Below are 7,353 nucleotides of genomic sequence, written 5' to 3' on the forward strand. Positions count from 1 at the left end.
ATATATATANATATATATATATAATATTAATTACGTAATAATACTAAAACGTAATTAACTAACTTAATAGTACTAGAAAAAGTAAGCANCTATCTCTACTGTTGGCTATATTGGTTATGTAGTAAGTCGACTTTACAATATAACATTATCGAATATAATGTGATACATATAAATAGATGAATGGCTAAAACAGAATATAGCATTAGATTAGACTTTCTACATGAAAATACACATATGAAATCAATTTGTATCACAAATTTATTTAGTCAATCAGAATATCAATCAACAAGTTCATCACTTTACAAACATTATTCTGTTTATTTAACATCCGCAAGCCGATGGTCAAATTATTGCATATTCAATTATTATTAACATGAGAAATTCTACATATATCTATTGCAACTTAAACTCCTCTTCAGTGTTAATAAATACTTTAACTTATTTAAAAAAAAAATTATTAAAGAAACAACATATTAGTTACAAGTATACGTACTTCAATTAATAATATGTTTAAATTGTGAATAGTTATATTAGCATGATAGTTCTACAGTCTAGGTAATTATACAGTCTAGGTAATTATGGATATATACTTTAAAAGCTTCAAAAGATTAGTAGCCAGTAATTTTAGTTTTCATATGTATTAGATGAGTTTAGCATCACACTTTATAAAGAAAAATGATTTTTATTACATTATATTAATTTGCGAGAATCTATATATCGATTTAGTATAATTTCAGGGTAAATAGTCCATTATAAAGACAAATTTAATTTCGCTCAATTCGCAGGGGATACGTGAGATGTTTTCTACTATAATGATTAATCCGTAATGACAAACACGATTTCAGTAATTAAATTTAACAGCGAAGAATCACTGGTGGTATAGTTATTTCTAAAAATAATTTGCCAATGATTCAAATAAATACGTGTTTTGTATAAATTTCGTATTAAGTCGAACTAAATTATCATTGAGAATATAAAATATACTTTAATGTACACATATACTTTATTAATATCTCTTGAACATTTTCAGATTCTACATGTGTGCTGTTAGGAATACTAATAATCAGTATTAGATAATATTCGGGGTTCAAGATATCCAATTTAAAATATGTACATATCTAATTCTTAAATCTTTCAATCAGTTTTTAAAATTTTATATATTGTAATCAATTAAATTATAATTTTATTGAATACAATATATAAAATTATATAATTATATTGTATTTAATTAAATTATAAACATAATATTTCTTATTATAAAAGGTATTCGGTTTTTAATAAATGCACATTCTAACTATATTTTCGAAAATTGTTTAAATGCCATGAAAATTAATATAAAATAAATAATATAATAAATGTCAATACGAAATATTATAATGCAATAAATGAAAATTTGAAATGCCGCATAAATTTAATATCTGCATAAACTTTAAAATTTATATAAAATGCAATAATATACAAAATAAAATTAAGCGTGATATTTAATAAAACTTATTTTTGAATTCAAATATGATAATAAAATTTAATTTAATATTATTTAAGTTTAATATTATTATAACAGAAATTTTATCTGCAATTTAGAATTTTTAATATCTTTATAATGCCTGGAAATTGAATATATCTTTATCTATATTATTGATATATCAGTACGCTAAAAGTAAATTACTTTATACGAATTAAAGCAAACTACTCCTTGCTTCAATAAAAATCCCTATTAAACTTTTGTTTAACGAGTATTAGATTCACGGTACGAATTGATAAAAAACTTTTTTTTTTACAAAGCGAAAGGCTAATGATTAAATAGTAAAAACGTAAATAAGATTCGTGTACGATATGTTTAATTTCAATTTTGTTTTGTAATTAAAATATTTTGTTGTATTTTCAAATTCACTCGTTTACAAGATTTTATGACTTTCGTTTACAAGATTTTATACAAAAACATAATGTAAAGATTGTTTTTAGAATAATTTTCGATATTAAATCCGAATCTACAGCCATCGAAATGTTTCCATCAGGTTCGATTTCTGAAATATAAGAAAAGACATATTTTCAAATATTATAGTAAAGTTTTATTAAAATTACAAAACAAATCTGAAATATTAAAGTTTAATTTTTATTCTTTATTTGAAGCGGTTTCATATTAAGATTATCCTACAAAATGCATAATATAGCACGTACACCATAGCGTAGTATAACTTCATTTGGATTAATGAGCATATGGCGAGTTTATTCTGGATGTTCATTACTCCAGATGGTTTTATTCTACATTATGCTATATTATATTATATTTATACATTTTGTGTAGAACAGCTAGTCACTTAATTATGTTTTGATTTGTCTCAATACCTTTAATGTTTCTCAATTATTTAAAATTTATTTAAAATCCTGATAGAAACGTCCACCTTATTCATCACTAATTGCACTCACATTATTCGAAAAGAAATGCTATATCTTAAAAATCTATATGCTAAATTTTAAAATTGATTGAGTGCTATATGTTAAAAAATCTATGTAATGGAACTTTTTTTAAGTCAGATTCAAACTCAGTGCTCCAAAATAGTGCTTTAAAAAACTTTCCCTTTCTTACACTAAAAATTATTACCAAAATTTGTAAACTAATATTATTGTCAATGTAGAAAAAAATATATAACATTAAGATAAACCGAAAAGAATAATATATTTAATAAGCAATATTGTGTTGGATATTTCTTAATAAAAATTTCTTATTTATACATATATAAAAAGTCCGCGTAATCGATAAAAAAATAACAATTATTAAATCATAATTATAATTTAAAATAATTAATGATTAAATGACATAATCACGTTATTAATTTTTTGGATTCATTTTATCATGATTTAATTAATCATAATTCAATCATAATATTAAAAATCTTACCAGTATCTCTTTCCCCGTTCAATAGTTCGAACTTAGATTAATCATTCTCGCTAAACTCTCTTCCATTCTTTGAACAAATGTGGACAAATTTTTAAACTTACGTTAATGTCGTATCAAACGTATAGAATGATAATTTAAAGAAATAGTTCAATGTTTTTAATTTCACCAATTTTAATTTCTTTAATAAAAAGATGAAGTTATTCAAAAGTTAACACTATTCTTTGGCAAAATTAATTTAAAATACATACTACATCAAATTCTACTGAAAATGATGTTATTTATTACTCATCAAAGATGAGTTAATTCCAAAAAACGCGAATGTGATTTCAATACAGAATCCGAACTTGAAAATTATAGGAACGATCGAGAGATCGGGCAAAACGTCATGTAATAATGATAACTGTTTCGATCGGAATAAGGGTTCTCTCGCGAGTTCTCAAAGATAAGAAGATACGCGAACGTCTCAAGAGACGCGTACCGACTGTTTCGCACTTGTGAAACATATCCTGCGACAACTCGAATCACAGCGCAGCCTCCCCCATCATTGGTCCAGCCGCTTACCAATCCCGTATTACTACCCCTATCGCTTGCTTCTTTCGAGATTTTCATCAGATAGTATATAACTTCTCTCAAGACATTATGCCTTCAAATTGACTCGATTTACTCCTACATCATGAGAAAAGGTTTTCTTTCTTTTTGTTTTTAATGACATAATTTGTAATGATGGATTATTAAGAAAATTTCAAATATAATATCAATCAGTTATTAAAAATAATTATTCAAAACGTTTCTGACGAATTGCTGATCATAACATTGTTTTTTAAGAAAAAATTATGTTATTGCTATTATATTGATATTTCAAATCTAATAATCGTAAAAACACTGCCATATATTATACTTTACTTTATTCATTATATTTTTGTCTGATATTATCTATTATGTTGTAATTAATTTATAAAGGAAGAGTTATATTGAATAATATAGTATAATTGATATAAGATAAAGATTGTTCAAAATATCAGGCAAAGTATTAGGTTGCTTCTCGCCCTGATGAAGTGAATTACAATATTCACGAAACGTTGACGTTTCAAGAATTGATTTGGACACGTAGATAACCCGCGAAACGCATTTCTGTATAGAAAGTGCCTGTGAAAGTCTCAAGAGTATTATTGTTCAAAATATTTAAGTCCACCATGTGAGAGCTGGGATCTCTCCACATAGAGAATAGAAGCAATGTTGTTTATAAGATATTGTATATATTTTGTTGTAGCTGTTATTTTCACTACACAGGATTGACTGCACCAACTAGTCACATTATTAAACTCAAATATTGTTTCTAGTTTATAAACCAATATAAACAGTATTTATTATTCTTTTAGTTATGAATTTAAAATCTTTCTTTTTTAAAATTGCTCATATCATATGTTGTTTTATATTGTTATTTGGGTAAATAACGATGTGGCAGATGTATGAGAGAATCTTTAGATAGAGATAAAAAAATTAAATATCAACAAATATAAAAAAGCCTTAGTTTAAAAAAAAACAAGGCGATGAAAAAATTAATTGCATCATTTGCGGAGAAAATTTAAAATTTAATGAAGACTGGATTCAATGCAATGAATGTGAAAATTGAGTTCATGAAAATTATATCAGTTTTGAAAGACTTGGTTTCTTTCATAAATATAAGGTTTATATAACCAAAATAAAAAATAAATATATTATAATTTAAAATTTATAATTAATAAAGATATTTTCAAAAATATTTCTATCCAATACTATTCTCCAATACTATTCTCCAATTTACAAATATAAAATATAATGACATTTAAAAATATAAAAATATTAATTATTTTAATTTTTAGAAAAATATGAATAAAAAAATATTTTGGTATAAAAATAATGTTTCAGGCATTTAGTACTACTCGGCTTTTTCCTATATTAATTTCGCACTTTATTGGAATTATATATGAATCTAAAATGAAATTTTAGAATCCTTCAATACGCAAAAATATAAAGTTCAATGGTTCAGACATTAAATAGAATTTTTTATCTTACACTGTTAAATTTGTTTAAATTGTTCGCGTTCGATCAAATTGAATGGCTTCTCGTGTAACAGAACAAAGTGAGAGTTTTCGAGATATATCTTTAAAGTCCGATTGCATCAATGTTACTTTGAGTTTAAGCGAGGCTAAAACTCTTTCTGCCTGTCTCTTTTTGGCTTTAAAACAGAGTTTTAAATCTCGTTTAAAGTCAAAGTTATTGTTACAACTGGTCTAAATCACGAGAAATCGCAGGACTATCGTGACATACATAAGGATTTCATTGTAACGGTATATTTACACTCGTGCAATCTATGGCATGCATTTACTTCTGTTTGGTAACATCATCCGTGTATAACAAAATATCGCTTCGAGGACTGTGCTCTCTTTTCACGTAAAAAAAGGAAGTGCAATGGATGTGACGATCTATGAATACCTTGAGCGAAATAAGAATTATATTATACAGGATAATTTGCAGGATAATTCTTTAATTTAAAAGGAAGAAATATTTTATAAAAAATTGGAGATTATTTAAATTGTCGTAATGATTATATATATCTCTATGGCCAACGACTCTTTCATTAAATTTAATCAATTGTTAATAAAAATAATTACACTGAGAAAATAATATAGTTAATTTTAATAAATATTTAGTTCAGTACTGCCAACTAAACATTTACAGTAAGTAAATATTTATTCAATAAAAAAATAATTGTTAAATCAAATTAACATTTCTTGTATCAAACATATATCTTTATATTTAATAAATATTTAGTTGGCAGTATTCAACTAAATATTTATTAAAATTGACTATTTTTTTTCAGTGTAATAAAAACTCGGTTTCTTTTCTCTGCGTGTATGAAACGTTCGGTTATACTTCCCAAACTTTTCAATAATTGATTTTTTTATGTCCTAAATAAAAGGACAAAAACTTCACGAAAATCGCTCATCCCGAGAACAATACGTATAGATGAACGCGACGATTATTCTTTATATTTCTCGTGAATAAAAGCCATACAGGATAGAATAAAAAGAACAACATATAAAATTTCTCATCCATGTTTTAATGAAATGATTTCTTAAAAGCGATCGAACAACTCCAAGATAAAAATAAATAAAATATATTTTTTAAATATTTTGAGAGTATATCAAGTTTTGAGAGTTTACTAAAAAGACGACATTCCGCTCGTATTTACTAAAAAGTTTAACGACGAAAAGTTTAACGCTCCGTTTATATTCGACGAAATAGTTTTGCTCTTGCCGAAGGATTCTCCATACTTTGAACACTTTTTCAACGTTTTGTGATGTCTCTTCTTTACGTTCGATGTCTCTATTTTTGATCTTCTTCTTTTACAGATTTTGCTTATATATATATATATACTTCCGTTTTATCTACTCTCCCTTTACATTAGATTTATTCTCGCTAAAGTAACATTTTATTGATATTCGTTTTAAATTTTATTTTTACCTTTGCAACATAAAAGAGCAATATGGTAAATGGAATCGGATTCACAACACTAAGGAACAAAAACAGAAAATGATTCTTCTTCTTGTGCTCGAAGAAAGTTATTTTTTCCTTGAACAGTATGTTATCAACGCGATATAAAAGATATAAGAAAATTTTAATATTTCTGAGAAACTACAGAATAAATCTGGAATCATTGGTGTTACCAAAAAAAAAATAAATTCAATTTTTCCTAAATTTACATGCAATGCATTTTTCATAAATACTCTCGTAAATAGGGAAACTGTTAACTGCACTATACATATATAAATGATATATATATAAAATATAAATCATACAAATTAGATTCAGTAGATTAGTACATTCACAATGATACCATAAATTGAATCCTATTACGCGCATCCTATTACTCGGTGGCAATATTCTCACCCTCGTCAGTGAGAGAAACTTTGTTTGCCTATAATTTTATTATCTATTATTTATATAGATACATACTTATTATTAATCTAGTAAAACTGTATAAATACATTTTATAAATCATTGTGTCATTTTACATCTTATATATTCAAGCTTTAATTTTGATTCATCTCGCTATAGTGATTTTTCATTGAGATAACGTTACTCGAAGATATTAAAAAGTGCTAAAATTTAGTGATCTATTTTTTTGCGGATGAGCTTTTATATATATTAGGAAAAAAATTCGTGGCATTTTTTTAATGCCATCTAATGGGAAAAACGCTACGAACTTTTTCCCATACCTAATATATAAATATTATATATATATATATATACATATAAAACTTACTTAAAATCCTTTGCCATATATTTTAAAGAATATATTTATGAATGGAAAATACGACTTAATAAAAAGTTTACAAATAATACTTATATATATATATATATATATATATATGTGTGTGTGTGTGTGTGTGTGTGTGTGTGTGTGTGTG

Source organism: Atta cephalotes (genome assembly GCF_000143395.1).
Source record: "Atta cephalotes unplaced genomic scaffold scaffold00057, whole genome shotgun sequence".
NCBI lineage: Eukaryota > Metazoa > Arthropoda > Insecta > Hymenoptera > Formicidae > Atta > Atta cephalotes.